At 42.8% G+C, this 27,199-nt stretch overlaps 1 protein-coding gene across 8 annotated transcripts in view; it reads left to right on the plus strand.

The window, feature by feature from the left end:
- Positions 1–457: 457 nt before the first annotated feature.
- Positions 458–27,199, plus strand: part of Epb41l2 (erythrocyte membrane protein band 4.1 like 2) — a 154,174-nt gene continuing 127,432 nt past the window's right edge. For all 8 annotated transcript variants that reach the window (XM_055599308.1, XM_055599309.1, XM_055599310.1 and 5 more), the window contains exon 1: positions 458–559. The gene's annotated coding sequence lies outside the window, so the exon portion shown is untranslated. The remainder of the gene's footprint in view (positions 560–27,199) is intronic.

A 27,199-nucleotide genomic window follows, 5' to 3' on the forward strand; every position in this document is an offset into this window, starting at 1 on the left:
CTGAGCGGGGACCCAGCTTTCCTTATTCTGTTTCCTGGACCTGCTCTACCGTCCACCGCGAAATAGGCACCCGGTGAAGGTTGAGTCAGTGAAAGCACTCCGAAGAAAGAACTTTTAGAAGTTGAGAGGGCATTTGAGGCCAGGATTCTCAGAAAGAACGCCTCGCACACACGCACTGGCCGTCATTATCTCCAGGGTCGCTCCGAGGGCGCAACGCGACCCCCGCGGCGGGGCGCTGGGCCCAGGATCCCCGCGAACCCCTCGGGAAGGGGCCCCCTCCCACGCCAGCCGGCGCCGTGGGCGTGGCCTGCCCGCGGAGGGGCGTGGTCTGCCCGCGGGGGTTTCCGCGCCCGGGGCGTGCCGGGCGGGGGATGAGGGGCGGAGCTTCCGCCAGGAGGGGGCGGGGCCTGCGCAGCGAGCTCTCTGACGGCCCCAGCCAGGGAATTTCAATTTGAAACCCAGCGGAGGGCGGAGGCGGCGGGCGCGGAGGGCCGGCGGCCGGGGCTGAAGCGGGACGCGTCCCCCGGGGGCGAGCAAGCTCGAGACGGGCGGCGTCGGGGTAAGGAGGCGAGCGGGCTCACAGGGTGGCGGGCGGCGTCCCCGTAGGCTGCAGGCGGGAAGCCGACCCCGGCAGGAAGCCCGGGACGGCCATCCCGGGCGGGGCGGGGGAGGGGGCGGCCGTGGGGCCTCGGCCCTCCCGGCCGGGGACCGCGGCGCCGTCCCCGGGGTCACGCGCCCGGGCTCCGCCGAGCCGCAGCCTGGGCGCGCGGCGGCTCCATCCTGGGTGCCGGGGCGGGGGTGGAGGGGTCGGCCGCGGCGGCGCCCTCCCCGGGGTCGCCGGACGCTGGCCCGTGGCGCGCGTGGGCTCTGCGGGAGCCGGGGAGGGCGCCGCGCCAGCGCCACGCGGGCGACCCTCCGCCCCCGCCGCCGGCTGCGCGGTCCGGGAGATGCGGACACGCGTGCACGTTTTCTGCGGCGAGCCTTCCAGCTCCGACACCAGGCCATCCCACCGCCGATGGCTTCCTCTTCTCCTGAGCCGGCAGCCCAGGGATGGGAGAGATTTAGGTGAGCTGCAGGGCTAGGAGGAAATAACGGGGCTGGTGGCGTTGAGGTTGGCGTCCGGGGACCCCCATCCCAGACCTAGACGTCTGCGGTGGTCCTTAGCCATTAAGTGTCTCCAGATGCCAGCCTCTGGCGGGGCCAAGCTTTTTTTGGGGGGTGGGGGGAGGGTGAAGTTAGAGGCGCTCCCGTGTTATTTTGGGGGGTGGTCTCTGTATGGAGGCTTGGGTACAAAGTGAGGAAGCCCTAAAGTAAATGTCCATCACCTGAACAGCTGCTGTCCCCGTTTTTTAAGGTCCCTGGGTGAGTGGTAGGGAGGGTGGAATCTAGGTGAGTGATGGATGTATTTTCTCCTTTCAGAATCAAGGTTTTCTCTGTTTCTTGAACTTTCTTGCATGTGAAATGTTGGGTGTGCAGGGCGTTATGTTCTTATTACTGTGATTATCTAAGCAACAACAAAAACTACAGTCACAGTTTTATTTTTCTTTAGTCCTTTCTTAGTTTTTTTTTTTTTTTTAATCCGTTGAGAGTGCATTCTCTCTGTATTCTTTATTGCCTAATAACACAGCATTGACAGGATTTTAGCTTACCCTGTCAGACATCCCTGTGGATTCGAGGGAAACTTGATCGTTTCTTGGCTGTGGGAGGTGGAGTTTTGGATTCTCAATATTTGTACAGGTTTTCCTGCACTATTCAGTTTGTTTGCAGGCTCCTGCTATGAGAAATCACTGGTTTGCTCTTTCAGCCACCAGTGGGGCTGCATTGCAATGTAACCCTGGATCTCAGGAAGTGCCAGCAATCCTTGATGAAGCGGCTAGTTTGGCATAACTTTTAGAGCGACTTTCTCGGGCTAGGGTGGTCATTTCTACAGTTTGGTTTGAGAGCCACAATCAAACCTCAGATATCTATCTACTCTTTGTAGCCTATTGGAGAAGTGGAAGAGTAGCAATGGCTGAGAATAATGGTGTGGATTTTTGCCCAATTTAATCCTATTCTGTCTTCCTCACTTCTTGGGCAGAATTCCCACTGAAGTAGTGGTCTTATGTGCACACGGCCTGCTGAGAACAAGAGACTGCTCATTAACAGAAGAGGACAGTTTCTCTCCTTTTAAAACATCCCCCTTTAAGAAAGACGTAGTCCTAACAGTTCTTCAGTCCTTTACCTCTAGTAGAAGTAGGGCACTGTGTGCAAGGAAAAAAAAAAAGTGTGGTGGATTGAGCTACCAACCCTCAAAGCTCTTGAAGTCTGAGTTAGATAGGGATTGTTTAAAAGAACCAAAAGCAGTGTCATTATTTAACATTATTCACCTTAATAGATTTTCAGTGACAACTGTTGTGGAATGTTTCACAATAGTTGATTCTGAGAGCGAAGCCCATTTGGAGCTTTAGGGAAGGAGTCTGGAGGCCCACCACCCACTCCAAAAAAAAAAAAAAAAAAACTGCAGAGAGACAAATAAGGAAACTTAGAGGTGTTGCTATACTTTAAGACATGGGTTTAGGACATCTTGTTTATGTACAGGTCACGTTACATGTGAGTCTGGACCAGAGAGACCCATCTTTTAGGTTTGTGAGAACGAAGCCTTTTGACTTGGCTCTGCTGACCTAAGCGGGTGGGCCTGGTGTCTCCTGCTCTTTAATGTAATGTTCTTGTGGCTCACCCTTTCCAAATGACCAGAGCTAAAGAATTGAGTTTAGAAAACCTAACCAGTGACCAGGATGTAAAAAATAGATATTTAAAAAAAATCAGAACCACATCCATGTGGGTTCCCCCAACCACATGCTTTCAACTAAAAATACCTAGGAAGATGAGAGAGCAGTCCTCAACCAGAATATTTATTGCTATATTTTCCTGTAACTAGCAATTCTGTGCAGTTATGCCTAGCATTTAGTTCTGCTCTGAACCACCACTCCACAGTGCTGTGGCTGTGACCTGCCAAAGCTATGTCTCTGCCATTTTATTTAGGAATGTGGGGCTTCATATTTTATAAAGTGGGAGGTTTGATTATGGTTTTTTTGTTTCCACAGTAAAGCATGGGCTTTTTCTTTATTTGAACCAAAGTAGCTGTGGGTAGACATTTTTTAAAATGCGAATTGCTGGGTGTTTTTAAATAACAGCGGCAGAAGTTTCTAGAGATCAATACCAGCAACTGGCATGTTGCCTTTCTGAAGTCTGTATTGTTTGTTGGAGAATAGAGGAAACATGCCTATCTCCTCCACCCCACCCTAATTTAGAAACATTTCCAGTGGACTTGCTTGCCCCCCCCCCCCCCTTTGGAGTTGCTGTACCTTACCATTGGAGACTCTTACAGACTTAAATGCTTCAAGCAAATGTTTATTCTGGCTTCCATAGTCAGCAAATACTAGCCAGACCCTAATTTGCTGCTCTTTATAGAATCTTGGAATCTCAGAGATGAACTTTAGGGAGTCAGCAGATCTGCTCTTAGCCCTGTCCCTTGTCCTATCCGCATACAAACATTTCTAGCTTCTTTGGAAGACTTGAATAAATAGAGGGTTTGTACATGGCTCCTTCACAGAGTGTAGACAGAGCATCCTTTGGGAGTGCCATGTTTTGGCATGAACCAGTAACTTGATATTCATAAGATTTGTATCATTCCTCTGTCTGGGCAATGTCCCAAACTAAAATCTGAGGTGGAATGACTGCTGTGCGTCATTAACTATAGGGACATGTCTACTACAGCACCTATTAATAGTGTAGTTGTGTAGAAGTTACAAGTAAGCCAGAAAGGAAGTAAGTAGTCAACCTCTAATATATCTGGAAAAAATTGACAGTTATAACTGTTTGGGGTAGTTTTTCTGTAACTGTGTGTATTTTGTATACAATAGAAGGGAGTAAACACATATACAACACATATTTTGCACATATTTGGCAGATGGGGAACTTTGATATTACACTCAGTGGTTGAATTAATTCACTGAACTTTTTTTGTATATTTTTTTTATAAGGTTTATTTTATTCTGTGTGTGTGATTATTTTCCCTGCATGTAAGTACGTGTAGTATGTGGGTATCTGATGCTCACACAGGCCACAGAGGGTGCTGGTTCTGTTGGGACTGGAGTTACAGGTGCTTGTAAGCCTGTTGGAAATCAAACCTGGATTCTCTGCAAGAGCAGCCAGTGCTCTTAACTGCTGAGCATCTTTTCAGCACGCCTTTAATCCCAGTACTTGGGAGGCAGAGGCAGTTAGAGTTCTGTGAATTCAAGGCCAGCCTGGTCTACAGAGTGAGTCCCAGGACAGCCAGGCCTATGTAGAAAGGACCTGTCTCAAAACAAACAAACCAAAAACCAAACCAAACCAAACCAAACCAAACCAAACAAAAAACCCCAAACAACAACAAAACCCCAGTCTCATAGAGTTCAGGATAGTATTGAATCTCCTATGTGACTAAAGTTGGCTTTGAACTTAAGGCCCTCTTGTCTGCATCTCTTAAGTGCTGGGATTCCAGTTGTGTGCCTTGAAAGCTTGAGTCGACTTTATAGAGATTGTTTGGAGCTTATGTAAAAACACCATGTAAATAGTAAAGGGGCTTGCTTTAAAAAATCTCTGGATATAGTTCCCCCTTATTTTTATCACTGATTTGGGATCTGTGTAGGTTTTTTTAGACAGGTGTTTTCTCATGTCTAGATTCATAAATCATCTATATACCCTTTCCTTAGCTTGAGGAATAGCATTTATTATAATTAGAATTTTTCTGAAAAATGTGGTTTTCTAAAATTTCCTTTTTCAACTTCTCTCAGATTCCAAGTCAGAGCTTTGTTAATTTTATATTCTCAGTTAAGTATGTTTCATTCAGATAATTTGGATTTTTTTTTTTCATTTTAGCATGTTTTTCATTTAAGCAACTCTCTAAGGTTGCTTAAAAAATGGCATATATTATCAACTAATTATCAACTGTCTAGTTATTTTTTTTTCAAATCCTAAATTCAGGTTTCCAGGTTTCTGAATGAACTATGGAGTTAACCCACCAGAGTTCTAACAACCATACTGAATTTACTCATGTTTTTAGAATCACCAATCTTCAACCAGTATGCATATATATCTCAGTAGTTCGAAGATACTGAGATGTGATTTATTTATTTTTAAAAGATTTATTTATTTATTATGTATACAGTGTTCAGCCTGCAGTCCAGAAGAAGGCACCAGATCTCATTATAGATGGTTATGAGCCAGCATGTGGTTGCTGTGGATTGAACTCAGGACCCTGGGAAGAGCAGCCAGTGCTCTTAACCTCAGAGCCATCTCTCTAGCCCTGAGATTCTTAAGAGACCCCCCCTTCACATTCCCTTCCCCACCCTAGACTTGGTCAGAAGGAAGCTTAGTCCTGATTTAATTCGCACTCTTGACCTGAGGACGGAGAGGTTAGTGAGAATGTGTTGCTTGGGGTGTGCCTCAGAGTGTAGTAAGTCGAGTGCTTCCGTGTGTATGTGAGTCGTGTTTGAGTGAATGAGAAGGGAGACACAGAGAAAGACAAAGTGAGTATGAGATTATTTGGGGGATCAGGAAAGGTTTCCAATTGCTTATCTAACTCAGTTCTTTTTTCGGTAATAATTGTTATTTATGAGAAGGTTTTGTGTACACAAGGCTGACCTTGAATTTGCTGTGTAGCAGGGAAGGGCTTTGAGCACCAGCTTATGTGGTGCTGGGGATTGACCCAGGGAGTGCATTGTACAGCGGAACTACATCCCAGACAGACCTAGTGCTTACTTTTTTAAAAGTGTTTAAACAACCAGCAAAACACCCACATATGAGCCTTATTTCAACGAGCTTACTTCACTACAGAGAGAAGAAGCTGTGACACAGAGTAGGCGCACACGTAGACTCCGGCTCGCTTACCTCTGGCAACACCACAGAAAGACTCTGTTCTCCGTGCTCCCTGTAGTGCTGAAACCAGATCCCAGGAGCTTCACCACGTACGCGAGACTCTGCACATTTGAGATTAGGAAATCAAAGCCTTCAGAGAGGCTCGCCTGTTTCCCTTTTTGTTTCACTGTTGTACCTTGTATTTTTTTCCCCCGCCTGACTGTACTCTTACTTCCTTTCCATTGCATTCTTCAGTCAGTCCCCCTTGTGCTGTTGTCAAGGCGAAACTGAATTCTGGTGTGCAGTCTCAGCCACTTTCATTCCTACCTGTGACTTTAATGGCTGCTCTCGTTTCCTTAGAAGTTTCTTGTGGTAGAATTGGTGATTAGAGAGGGTCACTAATAAGGTCACGCTACTTGGTGCCAGCTAGGCTACTACTCTGCTGGGGACTTTGGGCAAAATATTTCTTTTAGTGGGATATCTGTGTTTGTATATATATATTAAAAAAAATCATGCCTATATCATAGAGTGATATGAGAATTAAGTGAGTTCTTAAGGTGCTTCACTAGTGCCTGGCTATGACAGTTGTGAGGTTGTGAAAAGACCCAGTAGGTTGCTTGTGGGAAGCACATTTTCTGCAGTTGTGAGGAACCAGTTATGTGTGGCAGCAGAGTCTGATATGAGTCTGGGATTTCTTATGGCTGAAATGCCTTCTTAAAACTGCTTTCAGTACAGTATCATTAGAAATTTTGAACTTTTACAAAAACCTTTGACTTAATCTGGCCCATCTTTTGAAAAATAATGCACAAAGTACTGTGTATGTGGCAAAGCGCCTGTGATCTGGTTTCAGCAGTTCAGGGAGATTGTAGTCTTTTTGTGGTGTTGCCTGAGGTAGCGGACCCTGAGTCTACAGTTTGTGCGTAAGCTGTGATACAACTTCTTTTCTCTGAGGTTGAAGTGAGCTGGTTGAAGTAAGGCTCCTAAGTGGGGTTTTTTTCTGGTTGTTTAAATTCTGGTAAACAGCACAGTAAGATGTAACCTTTGTAAATCTAGTGCAGTTTTATGTGTGAAATACATCTGCAGACATATGTAATAGTGTTTAATTTTAAACTATCTCCCTGTATTAAGAAACCAGAAAGCTAACATAAAGACTTTTATTTTGGGTGGGAAACTTGGGTCCATACACCTCTATTAGAAGGCCTGTCAGCCATGCAGAACTTGCATCATTTTTTTACGATAACTCTTTCTTGTCTCAGTCGCTCCCTCCCCCATGCCCTTTTCATGTTACCTCCAGACCAGTGGTTCTCAACCTTCCTAACGCTGTGACCCTTTAATGCAGTTCCTTATGTGGTGGTGACCCACCATAAAATCATTTTATTGCTACTGAACTGTAATTTTAGCTACCGTTATGACTCATGATGTCAGTATGTGATATGCAGGGTCTAGGTCGTGACCCACAGGCCATGAAGCTCTTCTCGGCACCGTTTCATTTGCACTGGGTGAACAGACTCCTGAATTTATACTCCAGTTATTAAATAGCAGTGGAAAGGTGAAAACCCCTGGGCCTGTGCGACCTGAGAGTGAGTGTCGCTTGCAGTAGGGCTTTGCCTTCTTGGGCCAGCAGTTGTTTCTCACCCTCCCTCCACAAAGCATTGTTTTGGGGGTACTGCCAGGGTCATGGTTAATGGAGGGAGGTGGGAGCCCATCCGGGCAAGCAGTGCCGACTTATCTTATGATGCTCAGAAAGAGCAGGCTCACGTGACTCACATAGGCTAGAGAAAATAGTGTGTGTACCATGTAGAAATGATCACAAACCAAGTTTGACTACTTCTTCTATCTCTGGACACAGGGAGCTAATATCTGGATATTTGGTCATTTTGATCATTTCCAGATGTCATAGTCAAAGAATGGAACAACCAAAGCTTGCATTGTGAGGCAGCAGCTTGATATGTGAGTTAAGTCCAATTTTCTGCATCGAGACAAGGTCTCATGTATCCCAGACTCACCGTATAGCCTAATGAACTTGAACCTTTGATCCTCCTGCCTCTACCTTTCAAGTGTTGAGAATACAGGGGTTCACTAGCCACCACCCTGATTTATGTGGTACTGTGGTCAAACCTAGGACCTCATGAACTCTATTGAGCTTAAGTTCCAGCCCTTGAAAAACTTCAGTGTTGTCTTAATTGTGATTTTCATTTCATTTTCAATTTTAGATGACAGCACACTGTTTTATGACATTAACTGGAACACCATCATTACACCAGACGTGTCTTAAAGCCACCAGCTTGTCCATTTGTCAGCACTGAGGTTTTGATTCCCAACTTTTTCTTCTTTAAATTGGTTTTTATTTAAGTGCATGTTTGATGTGTGTGTGCCTGCATGTTTGATGTATGTGCTTGTATGTTTGATGTGTGTGCCTGCATGTTTGATGTGTGTGCTCACTTGCATGTTTGATGTGTATGTATGCCTGCATGTTAGTATGTGCATTGTGCTTGTGGGTGCCTTTGGAGGCCAGAAGACATTGTGAAAGCTCCCTCAAGGTCTTTGATTTTCTTAAGTGCCAGTTTTTAAAATGGGAGGCATTGAGTCAGGGTCTCACTGTAGCCTCACAATGGTTTTGTTGTTCAGCCTGGTCTCAGACTCATATGTAGCCCATGTTGTTCTTGAACTTGTGATCTTCCTACCTCAGCCTCCTGAGTGTTGAGATTACAGGTATATGGCTACCATTCTCAACTAGTCAAGTGTCATTTAATCAGTGCCATTTTTAAAAGATTTATTTTATGTGTATGAACGTATAAAAGGAACTTTTATTTGCCTGTTTCAATTGTCTTGGAGGTTTATTGCCTCTAGTGGCTAACCTAGTCCTAGTCCTGGAAGCCTGCATACATTCTAACCTAGGCCTAGAATGTTTTCAGCCTCTGAGACTTACTGCTGAATAAGCTCACCCTTTTTGTTCTTTACGAGCTCTGGGCTGGCTGTTTGAACTAAACTGTTGTGGCTCAAACTCCTCTCCCAGCTGACTATCCTACCTGGCTTTTCTCTTGGCTCATGAATTGCTCTGCTTGGCCTAAAACTTAACTCCAGCCATCTGCTCTAATCTTCTGGCTCTTTATCATTCTCTGGCTCATTCTGCCTCAGTTTCTCTCTGTAAAACTCTCTTGGTGAAGCTGTGCCCCCCCATTGACCCTTAAGTAGCTTCCCTTTCCTCTCTTCTCATGAAAGTTGAGCCTATCCTATTCTGTCAAATCATTCTGTGATTTGTCACTTTTTCTGCCATTCAGTTAAACATCACTTTTAAACATGGGTGCTTCCTTCTACAAACTAACTTGACATTCATTGTTTGGGATAAAAGGCGTGTATCATCACGCCTGGACCTCAGCTTTTCTTTACCTGAAACTTGCCCTGTATCAGGCTGGCCTTCAACTCACATCTGTTTGCCTCTGTTTCCTGGATTAAAGACATGTTTGTATTCCAGCCAGATCACACAGACCTAGAAGGTCTTTGGATCTGATCTCTTGTTAGAACAGCCATGTTTTGAACTAAAATTTCTCTACATGAATGTTTTACCTGCATATGTGTTTGTGGACCACATGTGTGCCTGGTCCTTATGGGGGCCAGAAGAGGAGGTTGGATCCTCTGAAGCTAGAGTTACAGGCAGTAGTGAGCCACTGTGGGTCCTGGGAATGGAACCTGGGTCCTCTGCATGAGTAGCAAGTGCTCTTAACCACTAAGTTTTCTCCTTAGTTAATTTTTGAAAAAAATTCTTTGGATGAAGATGCAGTTAAGATTTGTTGCCTCTTTATTTCTTATTTTTCCTTTCAGGTTATTTGTTGAAGAAGCTTAATTGATTGTCCTATGTGCTAAGTACAGCTTGCATTTTGTTGTTTTCAGTTCTGTAGTATTGCAGTTAACCTCTTGTGCCCTATATTTTCTCTGCTTTGGAATTAGGTCTAGAAAAATGACCCAATTCCCTCCCTCTTTCTTGTTTTTCCAAGGTTATTTCATAGGCTTTTATTTGATACCTGTTGCTTTTGTTTTTACCTTTATTTATTTTGTGTGTGGGTTATGCTTGTATATTTAGGCTTGCATGTAGCACAGAACACTGTGGAGGTTAGGAGACAGCTTATGGGAGTTAATTCTTTATGGGTTTCAGCATTGAACTCACATCCTCAGGCTTGGCTGCAAGCGCCTTTACCCACTGAGCCTTCTTCCTGGGCTGTGGCCCTCAGGCTTCTGGTGCTGTCCCAGTCTGGGCAGGCTCATTTGGTCTTAGGGGCTGCCATAAGTAATCAGAAGCATCCACAGTCAATGGCATGTTAGAAGAGAGAGAGAGAGAGAAGCAGGCCCCAGAAAAGCAGACCAAGGAGGAGGAAGACTGCTTGCTCTGTACTTGTGCATGTTAGTGTCCCATGCAGTTGACTTTACAGATGAAGGTCAGATTGACAATTGGATGAGTTTCTCACTGTGCCTAGTGTACGTGTCGCCTGAAAAATAGTTCTGTGCACTGGGGCCAGGAATTCCTTGTTATTTGATGCTGTACCTAAGAACTGGACTTCATTTTGCAGGTTGTTGGCATCGCTGGCATCAGGCTTTCCTAGGAGGTAGGTTGCTTTCCTGGCTGGCTTCGAAGGTGCCTCGTCCTTTCTTCCCGAAGGTGCGGTCTTGAAGCCCTGAGTGACAAGTGTCTTGACTGAGCTCTGCTTTCAGCTGTGATTCTCATATTGTGATTGAACACAGGGCTGTATGCTCACGCAGTGCATCACAGAGCTCACCTCCATCCTCAAGTGGAGAATGACCATCACCTCGCCTTTCACACATCAGTGAAATGTGCCAGAGCATAAAACATAAAAATAGAGTGCAGCTCTCTCCCTTCCCAGCCAGTGTTTTCTTTCATGTGGTTTAACACTTTTTGCTATTTAATTTACAGTGGAAATGGCACTCCCTAGAGTACTTTCACATGATTTAGAAAGTCAGGCATGCTTTAGGAAGACAAGGGAAACAGCAGGCGGACCAGCGCCCTAAGCCTTTCTGACAACTCTCAGATCCCCAGAGGCCACGACTTTCAATACTTCTGACTTTGTTTTCTGGTGTGTTTGGTCTCTAGGAAACACGATTTTCTTGTTTCTTGACTTGAAAAAAAATGATGAAATACTTTTCATTATTTGTTAAAGTCTTGTGCATTTTGTAAGGGAACAGGACATGCTGGGAGTCAAGAGCGTGGTTTCACAGACATTTAGCAGCCACTGTGTAATTCCCTTGGCTCTTGTGGAGGTATTTTTATACATGAATAGTTGTCTCATTGTGGGAACAACACTTGAGAAGCCTATGCAATCTTGTTGATGTCTCCAGCTTCTTGTACATATAACTCATGTACCTGTTTATACAGACCCATACTCTGTTTTAACTTAGAAAGATGAGCCTTGTAAAGTGCTTTGATTATGCTTGTAAAAATATTTTTTTTAAATCAATCTTTCATATTTTATGCTGAAAGTTGTTTTGCTTTTGTCTCATTTGTTTGTTTTCCTTGCGTCAAATTTTGGTTCAGCTATGTTGGAAGCTGTAAAATTCCTGCATTTAGGCTCAAACAAAAAACAGTTTCTTAGTTCCATCTTAGGAGTGTGTGTGTGTGTGTGTGTGTGTGTGTGCGCGCGCGCGCAGGTGTGCATGTGTATGTATGTGCGCGGGTGTACATCTCTGTGTGTGTGTGTGTGTATACATCTGTGTGTATAAGCAGAGGTCAGCCTTGGTGTTTTCAGGAGCTGTTGTCCACTTTGTGGACAGAGTCTCTCTCTATGCTGAGCTTGCTACAGACCAGACTGACGGGGAGCTCCAGGGATACCTGCCTCCCAGTCCTGGGATAGTAAATAGGTGTCACCAGGTCTGGGTTTTCGTGTGGGTGCTTGGGATTGAACATAGACCCTCAGAGTTGTAAGCAAGCCCTGTACTGATCATCCTCTCAGTCCCCCTTCCCCATCCTGCCTGGACCCTCTAGCATCCTGGACATTTTATTTCTGGAACCTCTATTTAGCTAACTGTACTTTGGGACTTTCTAACCGTCTTTATTTCCTGGGTTCTGTGTCCCCTGTGCTCTGTATCTGTTTCTTGATTTAACTCTGATTTCATATGGACTCACCTAGCAGTTGTTCAAGAGAGTGTAAATGGGTGACCAGCAGAAGACCCAGATATGTCTTAAGATAGCCTTCCATTTTCAGTTGATGGCTTTTTGGGCTGTATAGACTTCTGAGTTAGTGGTTACTTCCCCTCAAAGCTTGAAGGCATATTTTGCAGCCCTTAGAAGTCTGTATTTATTTCTGTGTCAAATGTCAGGCCCCAGAGGAACCTGGAACCTGCAGGCCTAAGGTTTGCAAGACTTCAGCCATCAGGCCTTCTGTCCACCAAAGCAGTGAGTCAGGCTCCAACTTCTGCTGCTATGTCAGCAGCTTTGTGATCTGCTCTTCTCTTCATTTTCCACACTCTGGCTGCGTATCTCCCCCGCTCCCCCACTTGTTTTCGTTTGAGGTCTTAGTCTAGGTTGGGCCTGAACTCTCAGAAGTTCTGCTTCAGGCTCCTAGACTAAAGGTGTGTACTGCCCAACCCCAAGCTTCCTCTCAGAATGCTTGTTTTGTTTTCTTCATGTTAGTTTGCTAAGGAACCAAGTAAAAATTGACCTATGTTCAGTTGGCTGGATTTAGGGTTTTATGTTGATTAAAAATAAAATTCAGAGGCTTATTGTGCTACTTAACACATCCTTATTGCAGCCATAATAAAACTATTTCCTTTTCTATCCCAGTTACTGAAAAATCAGGTAAATGAGTCAGTATTTAGAGTGGGTGACTGATGATTGAATAGAACAGCTCTTTTCCTAGAAGAGGTCAGTAAACTCATTATTTGAACCACACTGATGTTTCTTGTGATTGTTCAAGGACTAGTTTAGTATAAGCGTAAATGTTCCATATCTGAGGTAAATTTAACAAAACACAACGACAACAGATTTGATGAGATTATGTCCCTTTCAGAACTGAGAGTCTTATTTTGGAATAGTAAATTCTCAAGATGCCCGCCTTTAAAGTGACACACACTACCATATATAAATTTGAATATAATTTGGGGATTAGATGCTAGGTAAGGTGTAAGTAGTAGGAGGTTTTATAGTAATGTGAATATGGATGTTAAGAATTTTTGTGACTGGATTTTGGGGACGTTGAGACAGAAGAGGGATTCTGGGCTGTAGCGTAGGATTGGCTGAGCTGTCCGGGAGCAGCTAATGGCTGTGGGGGTGAGCTTCAGAGGCCTACAAATTCAAATGCTGAATTCTTTAGCTGCAATGATACTGCAGGTGTTAGGTATTACAGTGTCTCCCCTAAATGCAGGGGCATGCTAAATGACTAAGGTGTCACATAGAAGATTCTTTTTAAACCTCGGATTAACTGTATGTGCAGATGTGCACAGGAAAATGCACAGCTGTCTCCAACTCTTACCTCATTTCTATTACGTAGTCTAATTTGGAAATGGATGCACATTTTAAAGTTACTTAGAGACAGACATTAAATAGTTAATACAGGATTTGGAAAAATTATAAAATAGTTTACAAATTTGTATCACTTACTGAAGTTAGAAATACATTGCAGGGCCATGGCTTAATCTATCCGTAGAACACTTGGCTAGTGAGACCCTTGGTTCTATTCTGGGAAAAGAAAGACAGGGCACGGGGGTGCTTGCCTATAATTCGAGATAGAGGCAGAGTTCAAGGTCACCTGCTTCATAGTGTGTCCTAGATAGCTTTGGCTACATGACTCTGCTCCGAAGAAAACAAGACCGTTCAAAAAAATCACATTGGGTATATTCCAAGAGAGATTTATTAGGCCATGCGTTTATATAGTACTTTTTTTCTCTTGGTAACATTGTAAAGCTATACTGACTTCGACAGAATCCTATTTCCCTTTGCTCCTTCCGACAGGGTCTCCAGCTGCAGCTCAGGTCTCCTGGCTTGGCCTTCTTAGTGCTGGGGTTATAGGTGTTCCCAGCATGCTGCTTTTATTCTTTTTTAAAAAATATCTATTAATTTTAAGGATTTCCAAGAGAAATCCTTAGAACATTTTGCCATTTGACTTCAAGGTCTTCATCTATTTATTTATTTATTTATTTATTTATTTATTTATTTATTTATTTATCTATCTATTTATTTACTTATTTATCTATTTTCAGTTGTGTTTGGGAGATCTGACAGGTAAGAAAGGCAAGCCAGGAAGAGGTTAAATGGAATTCACTTAGCAGTTCAGTAACGGGCACGGCCAGTCTCCTGTGTTCAGAGCTGTTCCTTCTCTATTGTACTGTTTTGCCGTTCATAAAGTAGCTAATTGGAGTTTTCTTGGAGACCCAGGAAGCCTGCCAAGTTTTGTAGCTAAAGGGATGTCCTGTAGCTTTTATATATTTGCATCATGAGTCCTGAAGGTAGACAGACTGAGGTCTTCCAAAAATAGCTCAATAAATGTGTCAAGGTTTTGAAATACTACTGAAAAAACAAGGAAGTCTAGTACTGTGGGGGTTGCTGGAGAATGATGCCAAATGCTTTCAGAAGTGTTTGAAAAGCAAATGTGGCCCTGGCTGTATCTAGACAGTGTGCGTAGTCCAGCCGAGGCTTGGGGAGCCTATCTTGATTATGATAACCCTTTGCTTCTTCCTGCCACTCTCTGCTTAATTGCTTCTGCAGCAGAAAGAAAAGCAGCTAAATGAACATCTTCCTGGAAAAGTTTCCTTTAATTCACTTCTCTTAATGAATTACGAGAAAACTTTCTCGCTCCATAAAGAAGATAAAAATTATATGTAGGAAAACTTGTGCTTTATTTGGAAAGTGTCAAGTAATGACTTGAGCCTGACTGAAAAAGAAATCAAGATTTCCCGGTGCACTCACTTGTAGCCAGAACTGTTTTTGGATCACGGCCATTCAAATCAACGTCAGTAAAGCTTGTGTCTTAATTTTCCTAATGCCACACATGTCTGTTTTAAATTAGGCACACATGGGAATGTGAAAAGCACTGGTTTCTCCCGAATGCCCCCAGCTTACAACAGGAGGCAGAATGGGGTCTGTGGAGGGTACCGGAACTTCTGCAGCCCTGAAAAGGCTGAAAAGGACTGTCGATTATGCGCGTGCAGTGCAGATGTGGCGCCTCCCGCACGGTGCCAGCTCGCTCTCATCCGTGGTGCTGTGAGCTTCAAAGGCTTCAGGGTGGGTTCTAGACCATTCTGTGGATTGTGACCTGGGAGTTAATTACCCTGTGCAGCACACAGGACAGCAGTGGAAGATGGCTCGTTATAAGGAGTGTTTTCTTCGTATGTGTGTTTGTAGCTTATTGAAGGCATACCTTTTTGTGTATCTGCCGGTGTTTTTATTTTGTAAGTAGGTCCCACCATTATCATTTCCAGGAAAGGGAAGTCTTGTTATTGAGATAGTCTCATGCCATGCAGGTAGGTTTCTAGCTGAGGCTGGCTTTGAACCCCCTGTTCTCCTGTTTTCCGGTGCTGGGGTTTGAGACATGTGCCGACATGCACTCCTGCTTCCTTTTTGTGCTTTGTTTGGAAAGTTTACAGTATGTTCATTAGTGGAGAGAATGGTAATAAAGAGCCCATGTGCCCTGTGTTAGTGCTGGGCTGGAGAGGCTTTCGTCTGTATTTTCTACTCCCTGATTTTCACCATAGCCCACCATGATATTTTGAAGTAAATCCTAAACATCATAGTATTTCTTGTGTAAATAATGTGGGAACCCTGTTAGGTACTATATTGTGTCTGTGTTTATAACTGATTCTTCTTTGAGTAACCAAATAGTTCATTTAGAACTAACTTAGTTGTCATGTGTTTGAAATAAATATCCGAGTATTGTTCTTGTTACTGAAAGCAGATTTGTCTCAGTACAGCATTGTGCATGCTTTAGCCAGCACCAGCAATGAGACACCATAGTACAGAAGTAAACTGTGACACAGAATTTTCTGAGTGGTCACGAAGACAGAGCAGAGAGAGCTAATTGGAGTCCATTTTCCTCTTTGAGACAGGGTCTTTCTGCAGCTCTGGCTGGCCTGGAAATTACTATGTAGGTCAGGCTGGCCAAAAACTCACTGAGATCCTCTTTTTTTCTGCCTCCTGAATGCTGGGATCAAACGTGTGCGCCACTGTACCTGGCCTTTAGTGTATTTTTAAGGTGATGTTTATATACATAGTCCCCCTGCCTTCAACTTGTGTTTATTTTACATTTCCCCCCTTTTCTTTTCTTCTGTCCTTTGGTGTTCCATGAAATAAGTGAGAACCCTTTCCCTCTGTTGGTAAATGACCAGCAGTGTGGGGAGCAGGGCACAACCTAAAACACTGATGTGGGCTTAGAAGTCTGGCCGTCCCTGGTGGCGTAGCCACAGCTGAGGCTCTGATACTGCGGTGCCTCCCTTAACTGGTAAGTGGGATGTTTATGTTGGGAAGAGTTTACGTTTGGTTTGCACTCGTAAGTTACATGTACTCAGTCTCTGTGGAGCAGTGGTAACAGCTGACACTCCTTCATCTTCCTGTGTGCCTGGCATTGCACTTTGATGGACATTTACTCTAACTCAGTGACTCACTTTGACGTTTGTGGGAGGAATCTTAGAGTTTCCTTTAATTCACTTCTCTTAATGAAGAAAGAAAACTTTCAAGTTTCTTCTACCCTTCTACCTTTAAAATAGATTTAAAATATATGTGTGTGTGTGTGTGTGTATATTTAGTTCTCATACAAGGTAATGGATTTCATTGTGACCATGCATATAAATATATCATCATCCTTTATTCTTATTTCCATGCTCCTTCATCGTTCACTTTACACAGTAATTAGCTGCATTCACTGAGAAATGTCATGGGTTCTATAGACACTTTTATTTAAGCACCTTGACCACATATTGTCTTCATTCAGTGTGTCATGCATTTTGACTCCCTACTTACCGTCTCTCATCCTCACCCAAACCTGGCCCTTTCTGTTTCTGAAATACTCTCCCTTTTACCTTTATGTTGCTCATGTGCACACGTGTGTGTGTGTGTGTGTGTGTGTGTGTTTGTAAAATCATAACTCATGTACATATAGTAAAATTCTGTATTCAAGAGAAACATGATAAACATCTTTGTTCCTCTCCTTGGTCCTCTCTTGGCCCCGCCCCCGCCTCTGAAGTGGAATGTGGATTCCATTTGGAATGTTAAAGTCACAAAGGCTGGTGAGGGCAGTTGAAGGCAGCAGGGGCTGGTGAGCACTGTGTCTTCAGTTGAGTGCCTTGGTGAGTGTGTTAGGAACGTAAGCTGTGGTTAGCCAAAGCGGCAGACTTTCACCGGAGTTTGTCCTGAGTCTTTAGACTTTTACGCAACGGGTAATTAAATGCTGTCTCCTGCTGCCGCTTTCTTCTGAAAGAAGGTACAAGGTGGCTGTAGACCATGTGCCAGTCTCAGTGCCCTGATCACTGAGGACGGTGCCTGGTACCTGTGTTGCTTCTAGCGTCTGGTCTCTCTTCGGTGCCTCAGATGTGGTGAGGATAGTCCTGACTCATGTGCTTGTGACTCTTTAACTTTGTAGTGAAAGTCACTTAAAAATGTCCTTCCTTATAAAATATAGGTGAAAGATTTTGATAAGATATTTGACAAAAGTTTTTCATGGTATCTTTCATAGCAACTTTGGAAAAATGGTTTAGTAGGAAACAGTTTAGTGGTGTTTGCTGGAATCTTAAAAGACCGTCTTTAATGCAATATAATTTTCTGGCTAATGGACTTCTTTATTTATCTATTTATTTGTTTTTTTGAGACAGGGTTTCCTGGTGTAGTCTTGGCTGTCATGGAACTCACTGTGTAGACCAGGCCGGCCTTGAAATCAGAGATCCTTCTGCCTCTGACTCCTGAGTGCTGGCTTTAAAGGTGTGCACCCCTGCTGCCTGGCTCTTACTAAAGTTTTATTTTAAAGTGTAGTATTATAATTACTTTTGAGATGAACACTCACTATGTGTCCCTGGAGCTTGCTGTGGAGACCATGCTGATTGGAGTGACAGAGATCCTGTTGTCTCTCCCGCCCAGTGCTAAGCTTAAAAATATGCACCACCATGCTGAGCACTAACATTTATTTTCTTAACTGATACATAACGTAAAAATTGGGCTGTACACACACCTTTCTCAGCAGTGTTTGCCTAATGTTAAGGTGTTCTGAGTCCAGTCCTCAGCACTGTGTACCCTGAGTGTGCTGGTGCAGGTCTGCCGTCCCACTGCTCAGGAGGTGGAGGCAGGACAGTCGTGAGTTCTAGGCCAGACTACATGAGATTCTGTCTCAAAACGAACAAACAAACCAAAAACCAAAACAACCATAGAAAGCTCCATAAGAATTGTACATCTTAGGAATTTTCATGTGATATTTGGATACATGTGTACATTGTGTAATATTTGAGTTGTGTTCAGTATATCTATCCAAACATTTCTTTATGGTGAAACATTTAAATTCTGTTCTTTAAGCTTCTGAAAATAATGCCTGTAGCTACCTTACTGTTTCTTGGCTATTCTAAGTAGTGATTTTGTTTTCTGTATGTGTGTGCTACAGCATGTATGTGACGGTCAGAGAACAACCTTCATGAGTACATTTTCTCCTTCTGCCATCTGAGCTCTAGGAGACTGGCAGCAGTTTGTCAGGCTTGTCAGCGGTGCCTGTACCTGTTGAGCCATCTCCCTAGTGGCCCATCGATGTCAATTTGAAATACTGATCCAGTCTCCTTTGAGTATGTAGATATTTGTAGGGAAACTTTAGAAGCTGTGTACATTGCCATACTTCAAAGTAGATGGACAACACAAACTTTTCTACGCGTGAGTTGTTCAGTTTCTCCAATTATAAATTCCTTGAAAACAATTCAGTATAAAGCGAGGATTAGTGGGTGACTTCTGTAACTTATTTTTCCCACCCCATTTCTCTCCTGGTTTAGACTTATTGCTATTAATATTATCATTGTGTGTGTGAGAGAGAGTTGGGACACTCATGTGTCAAAACATGCATTTGAAGATTGGAGGACAGCTTTCTGGAGTCCTCTCCTTCCACATCTGGTTCCAAGACTTGAGTTTGTATTGTCAGGCTTCATGGAAAGGTCCACCGCAGTGGCTCTGCTCTCCTTGGTTTCGAAAAGATTCTCTCTCTTTCAAAAGTCTTTGAAAATTACTATTTTATTTTATTTTATGTGTATGGACATTTGGTCTGTGAATATTTAGTCTGGCTGTATTAGTAGTTTTAATGTGACAGGCTAGAGTCAGTTGGGAATATGCCTCCACCAGCTGGGCCTGTAGGCAAGCCTGTGGCGGCATTTTCTTACTTAGTGATTGATATGCATAGTGCCATCCCTGTGCAGTGGTCTTGAAAGTGTAGAAGAAAGCGGGTGGAGCAGACCAGCCAGTGTTCTTCCATGAACTCTCCTAAGTTCCTGCCTCGAGTTCCTGCCCTAAATTCTTTGGATATGTTGATTACGTACAAGTTGTAAACTGAAATAATGGAAACCCTAATTAAGATGGAAATTGGTACCATGAATGGGGTTTACTGTGACAGACCTGACCACGTGTTTTTGGGAGGATTGTCACAATAGAATTTTGGGCCACAAAAGCCATTGAGAGCTCAGAGCTCAGTGGGCTGTTCTGTTGGAGCTTCGAAGAGACTATTGAGGGCAGTACAGACACTGAAGGTGTGGTTTGCAAAGTCTCAGAAGGAAGCAAAGACTCCAGTGGGACCATTTATGTGATATTTTGAATTAAGAATCTGTGGTTCTGGTCAGCTGGTGCTGAAGAAGTGTGATTAGCAGGAGACCAGCACCACTGAAGTGACACCTTGGTTTTACTGGGAGAGTTGATGTTGGTTAGTGGAGCTGAGAAAGTGGCAGTAGCTAAGAAGAGACCAGCATCATTGAGGATCATTAATCTGGGACTGATTCCCCAGAATCAGCGAGCAGCATAAGTCACCAGGTACTGCTGGTTTTTAGGGCACGGAGATGTGGAAAGCAGCTGAGGCTTGGCATTGAGTGCAGGGCTGGAGTTAGGGGCCTTGGGCAGTGTTATTCAGTTGGCATTGACTGTCAGCTGTGCTGAAAGTTAGACTTTGAGACAGTGCTTGAGCATTCTGTGAGCTGGGGTTTTGGGTGGGCCACTACCTGGCTCTTTCTTATACTGTTGGAATCAGAATCCAAATTAGGCCCATGTACTGTGATTGGTGATAGTTTGCTTCAGTTTTCTCTAACTTAAAGGTTCTGTCTCTTCCAGCTACTTGTTTGAAGTGATGGGTTCCTGCTCTGAACCATTGCCACAATTTTTGTGCTGCCATTGTCATCTTTGTAGAGTGTTCTGTTCCTCTGTCCCTTGTAGGATGGTAGGAATAAGCAGAGGCTTAAAAAAAAATCAGTTTCCAGTTCATTTTTCTAATATTTTGTTTGATATTTTCTTTAATTTTTTGAAGTGTATTATTAATGTGTTTGAGTGTTTTGCCTGTATGTGTGTTTCTGTACTCTGTACATGGCTGGTTCCTGAGGAGGCCAGAAGAGGGCCTCAGATCCTCTGTCCTCTGGAGCTGTAGTTGTAGCAGGTTGCAAGCTGCTGTGTGGTGCTGGGATTGAACCCAGGTCCTTTGAAGAGTGGCCTCTGGTTCATTAAGCGGTCTCTCTAGCACCCATGTTTTCTTTTCTGATTTCTAACCTAATTTTATGTGTATGGGTGTTTTGATTGAATGTATGTCTGTTCATCACATGTGTGCAGTTAGGGCCTGTGGAGGCCAGAAGATGGTATTGAGTTCCCTGAGATTGTAGTTAAAGACAGTTGTGAGCTGCAATGTGGGTGCAGTGAACAGACCTGGGTCCTTTGGAAGAGCAACCGGCCCTCCTAACTGCGGAGCACTCTCTCCAGCCCTCTGGTTTTGTTTCTTAATCTCAGGGAGTGTTCCAAAACCAACTGTAAGGATGCTGCTGAGAGGCCTTCATCTTCTGAAATCTCCCATAAAAACAAATGGAACCACTCACCGAGAGTCTGCAACATACTACCAGATACAAATTACCTGAGAGTTTCTAGTCAAGCTTTGCTTTAAAAACAAAGGGAGAGAGCACAGCCGCCTTAAACCTGTGGCACACACACCTGGTGTACAGTTAAAAGTGACACGCTTTGCAGTCACACCAGCCTTGATTGTCTCACACCATGACAAAAGCGTTCCAGCTTTGTTGCTTACACTTCCCACCCGCCAAGCAACTATCATTAATTACTCTTTTCCCTTTTCTTTCTTGGCAGTTGGAAGTAAAAGGATTAAAGTGGGAAGATGACAAGTTAGAGAATAGCTAAGATGTGTAAGGAAATCAGATACATGTGTTCTGTAGTGAGCATCCTCGGGACGTTTGTAACCAACCTCTCTCTCTCTCTCTCTCCTTCCTTCCCTTCCTTCTTTCCTTCCTCCCTCCCTCTTTTTTCCCTTCCCCTTCATTCATCCCTCCCTAGCCCTGTTTTTTAATGGAACTTTTCAGATACAGAAATAGACAGTGGAGTCATGACATCTGTGCCTTCATCCCCCTCATCTGTCTAACGGAGATGGGATGGGATTTCACTGCGGTCCACTGGAATAATTTCCATTTGTTGTCAGACTTGTGGCACAGAGTGTGTCTTTTTTTCTTTCATCAATGCTGACATTTTGCTAGTTCTGTCTTACGTATTTTGGTTGGTTCTCATTTTAGGTAGCAGGTGAAGGGAATGCTTTCTCACTGTTTCTTTTTAAATAAGTGCTATCATAATGGGAGCATATACAAACATAGAAGAGAGTAATGAATCTCATGTACCGTTTTCCATCTGATTATCAACATATGGCTAATCAGTTTCTTCTGTATAGCACCTTCCCCTAATTCTGCATTGGATTGTATTGGGTTATTTTAAACACACACATACCTCAAACGAAAAACAAACAGAAACCCAACAGGTACTTGTGTTTATATGCTGTATGTGTATGGATGGGCTCAGATACCGGAAGAAGGTGTCTTCTGGAGCTACAGGCAGTTGTGAGCTACCTGATGTGAATGCTGGGAACCAAACTCTAATCCTCTGCAAGAGCTCCAGCTTAACTTTAACTGTTGAGTCATTTCTTTAGCTCCCATGCTGGATTATCTTAAAGCAAATCCCAGACATGATGTCATTTTATTCATTCATTCATTCATTCATTCATTCATTCATTCATTCATTCTCTTCTCTCTCTTTTTAAATGTCTGTGATGGATAAGCACAAAAAAAAAAAGCAAGCCATATTTTCATGATTACAACTAAAAAGCTTGACTTTAATCCCAATACTTGGAGGCAGAAGCAGACTGATCTCTGAGTGTTAGGGCTTTGTGGCCTACACGTAGTTCTAGGCCAGCAGAGCTACATAGTGAGAGGACAGCCTGGCTCAGAAAGCAAAGCAAAATAGCAGCAAAATCCCATATCTCTGTCATTAGATATGTTGGGTCCATATTTTTCTAGTTGTTTTTAAAAGTCTTTTGCTTTTAAAAGTCACATTGGCTACTCAGTAGTATTTATATTGATTGCTGTGGCCCTTGAATATTTTAATATAGGGCTTCTTCCTTTCTTTGTTTTTCAGTTTATTTGTTCTGTGGAAATTTTGGTTATCTTTTATTTATTTATTTTTGCATCAGTGTCTGTGGTACTGTTTGATATGTTTGTGCCTTCTGCTTTCCTGTAAATAGGTAGGCAGACACTTAAGTAAGATTCAAGGTTAGTTTGTGGGGAGGTGAGTTAGATAGAGTCCTTCATTCTTGCATTTATTTTTATGGTGTTTCATCAGAAAATACTGTAGGGTTAGTGACAAGGTTTTTCCTCAAGCCTGGCGACCTGAGTTCAATCCCTGGAACCTATATGGTAGGAGAGAACTAACTTACGAAGAGTTATCCTCTGACTCGCACACATGTACAGCAGTGTGTGCGTCCACAACACAGCATGTCCACCCACAGCACAGCACACACACACAAAGCACTGTACACCCACAGCACAGCACACGTCCACAGCACAGCACATACACACTAAGCACTGTGCACCCACAGCACGGCACACACACACATAACATTGTCCACCCACAGCACAGCACACACATGCAAAGCATTGTAGAGACAAAAGATACTCTTGTGGCTGGCTGGCTTTGGGATGAAGATGGGTCAGGGCTGCACCCAGATACATAAAAATTCCCACCAGGCTTCTAGCAAGGTGGTATTTAGCACCATTGATAAGGTTATTAACTGCCTGGATGCATTGTTATTAAATTATTTCCATATGTATTGTTTTGAATCTTTTTTATTTATTACAATTTATTCACTTTGTATCCCAGCTGTAGCTCCCTCTCTCGTCTCCTCTCAACCCCACCCCCGTCCCTCTTCTCCTCCCATCGTGTATTTTTTAATCAAGTAATTTGAATTATGGATCTCAGAGCCTTTACTACTCAGAGTAGTGTGTTTGTGAAAAAAGGAATTTTGCATTTAATCAGAACACTGCTATTTTTATAAGTTAATTGACAGAAATTCTCTAATATCTAGTTTATGGGCTATTAAAATATCTCCACTCATTCCCTTGATGTCTTTTATAGTGTGCTTATTAACCAGAATTTTGCAGAGGCACACTTGCCTTATTTAGTCACCCTTTTGTCCACTTAATGTTTAATTTGAAGTAGCTCAGCTCCCTTCTCACTTCATGACTTTTCATGATATCAACTTGTTAGAAAGGTGTGATGTCGCCTAAAACCTTTTAAAAAAAGATTTATCTATTTATTATGTATACAGTGTTCTGCCTGCATGTACACCTGCATGCCAGAAGAGGGCACCAAATCTCATTATAGATAGTTGTGAGCTACCATATGGTTGCTGGGAATTGAACTTGGAACCTTTGGAAGCGCACCAGTGCTCTTACCTCTGAGCCATCTCTCCAGCCCCCCTAAAACCTTTCTTTTTATGAATTGGTTTTACTTGTTCTATAATGTATTTAGCTCATTCTTCTGTATCCCTTATTTTCTGTCAAACTAAAAGCTGATCTGAAGAATACAGAGCAAACAATTTAGTAGAGGATTTAATAGCCAGAGCCATTGCATCATAGCAGGAACCGCAGAAATCATTGTTTATGAAGTGACGTTTAAGGTGATGATAGATTTTCCCATTGTGAAATCATGTTTTCCCCTTTGATCACTGTGCATCATCTGGGAGGAGTATAGTTTTGGCAATACATATGTGTTTAGCTCTTCATCCAACTTCTACCTAACATAGTGTCCATTGGTGGTTCTTACCAGAGTCAGTTATCTTCCTGGAATTAGCAAAGTTAAAAAACAGGATTTTTAAAGAATGTGAGTCAAAAAGATGACAATTACTGCACTACACAAAAAAAAAAAAAAAGAAAAGAATTCGAGTCAATCCTTTTAAAGCATATAGTTCAGTCTTACATTTTTTTTTTTTTGATGTGCTGATCTTCACAGCACTGAAACTGCTAACCTGAAATGGTATTTAAACTTTTTTTTTTTTAAAAAAAGGTTTATTTTTATTTTGTGTGTGAATGTTTTGTGTCTGTGTATGCATGTGTGCCCACCATGGGTGTGTGCCACCTGTGCAGTCCAGAAGGTGTTGGATCCCCTAAACTTGAGTTACAGGTGCTATGACCTCCTGTTTTGATATCCCATCACTCCTACCCCCCAGTACTGCGCAAGAGCAGCAAGGGCTATTCAGCTGTGCCAGCACTGCAGTCCTGGCGTTTACAGTTTTTATTACTTTAGTTTTATTTGCTTGCTCTTTGCTAAGTAGCTTTTCTTTAACTATGTGAGCTCTTTGGTTACCATAAAATAGTTTTGGAAATGCAGGATAAATGTTCAAATTTTTTTGCGTTATGTTGCAGTTTGGAAGGAGGCTTAATAGTCAGGCCTGTTTCTTTATTTCAGTGTTAATAGGAAAAGTTTTGGGCCTTAAATGTCCTCAAATGCCCACGTATAAAGACTTTGACAGCCTGTGCCATGTGGGAGGAGAGTGAGTGGTCAGGATGTGGGGACCTGGTGGACTCAAGCTGGGTCACGGGAGGGCATGTTGGGGTCTCAGCCCCTCTGTTGCTCTTGGCTGCCTTGCTGGGCATGGCTCTTCCCACTGGGATGACTCAGGGTGATGGAGATAACACACCGTGGACTGAAACCTTTGAACCTGTGAGCAAAAACTGCCTTTTGTCCTTACAAGTTGGTCTGTCTCAGGCATTTGTCACAGAAGTGGAAAGTTAACGTAAACAGTCTTGTTTCTTTTTTGAGTATCTTCATTGATTTAAGATTTTTTTTTTTTTTTTTTTTTATTCAGTGGACTTCAAGCAGTTAAACTCAGCCTCCTCTCCCTTTTTTTTTTTTTTTTTTTTGTATGGTGTCCACATTTTTTGAGTCCTTTCAAAATGTCTCTGTCGTTTTATTTAACCCTATCAAATTTTGGAAAAAAAAGGAATGAGTTTACTTAAAGGTATTTTTTGAGAATAGCACAAAATGTCTATTAACTACAACATAAAATGATCTGTGGTATAAAGAAAGTACTGTGAATCAGAGAGCTTACACTGTGATAAAAAGTCACCAGACTTAAGAAATACAGTGTAAGACAGATGCATTCCAAGGCCTCTCCTCTCTGCATGGTTTGTGTCTTTTAACACTTAAAATATTATCTTGCTATTTAGTTGTTATTGGAACAAAATATTTCAAGAGTTTATGTATTGTTAGATTTTTGACTTAGCTAATGGGATTTGTTCCCTCCCATTAGTTTTCCAAGCTAAGGATTCAATTTGGAGATGGGAAAGTTCCAGCATACTTGGGAGTCAAAAACTCCACCCTGAGAGGAAGTGAGGAGGGATTTGCATGCCAACCTCTGCCTTTCATTTCATCCCAAAGCATAGCTAAGCATTCTCTCTGAACATTAACCTTGTCATGCTGGATTAATAGACTGCTGGGAGTTTCCTGCAGACAGCTCTGTTTCCCCTGATTTGAGTAAACAGGTCGAATTAAGAGTTGAAAGGTATGAGTTTGTGACAGGCTGGCTAGTAATTGAATAAAGTCTTCATGAGCACATCATGTTTCCAAACCTTTAAAACACACGGTGGCTTGTAAGTTTTCTTTTCCTACAGTAGAGTTTAATGCGCACTGCATTCATTGTGTAAGCAATAGTTCTTTTTAGTTTTGTAGGCTTTCTCTTCCAGAATAAAAGTGTGTAGTTTATCCTTGTTCTCCCGTAGTTGCCATCATGGCTCCGGCTTCTAAATACTTTGAACACTTTGTGCTGCCTGTTGGGCAGCAGCACAGATAATGCAGCTGCATGCCATAGTAATACAAACCAAATGCTGTGCTTTGAAAAGCCGTTTATCTTCCAAGAATAGAAAGTAGTGTAACGGAATTCTGTGTTTATTCTCCAGTGAGTTAAGTTTTAGAGTAAGTAAAAAAAGCTATATTGTATTTTAGTTAGAAATATTCTTTATACCTTAAAGTTTTGTAAAATATAACATTTTTGAAACTATCAGAAACTTGTATTGGGAGGGATGGAGCTACAACAAGGATGTAAACTGAATTAAAAGAAAAAAGAAACTTATTTTGTAAAGAACCACTACTTAAAAAATAACCAAAATTGCACAAACTGCAGAAACTGAATACTGTCATTTCCAGCAGATAAAGCTCTTCTGTGACTGTTCCAGATGTGACAGCAACCAGAATAATCTGAACACTTGGTTTTTTTGTTCACATTCATAATATCAGTGAATTGTGAATAAGTGCAATTTAATTTATTTAGCACTGTCCTTTATAAGGACATGTTCTTTCTTGGATGAAAATACAAGTGTGTGTAGGTTGAATGACAGCTGTTTTGTACATTACCATACAATTAATTTAAGCCATCTTACAGGGAGTGTTTACAATAAAATTACTTAAAAACCAATTAGGGTCAGGTAAATTCAGAATTAAGAGAAAGCATCAAAATGAGTATCTTCAGACATAGCTATAACCATGGCCCAGCATACGTTTAGAAGACATTCATTCTACTTATCAGATTGTTTTGTTATTTTCTTTTCCCTCCCTTCCTTCCTTCCTTCCTTCCTTCCTTCCTTCCTTCCTTCCTTCCTTCCTTCCTTCCTTCCTTCTCTCTCTCTCTTTCCCTCCCTCCCTTCCTTCCTACTTTCCTTCTCTCCCCCCTCTCCCCCACCAAGACAGGGTTTCTCTGTATACCTTTGGCTGTCCTAGAACCTGCTCTGTAGACCAGGCTGGCCGCAAACTCACAGCGATCCGCCTGCCTCTGCAGTGCTGGGATTACAGGCA

The sequence above is a fragment of the Psammomys obesus genome, unplaced genomic scaffold, assembly GCF_907164565.1.
Source record: "Psammomys obesus unplaced genomic scaffold, mPsaObe1.curated_primary_1811, whole genome shotgun sequence".
NCBI classification, from domain to species: Eukaryota; Metazoa; Chordata; class Mammalia; order Rodentia; family Muridae; genus Psammomys; species Psammomys obesus.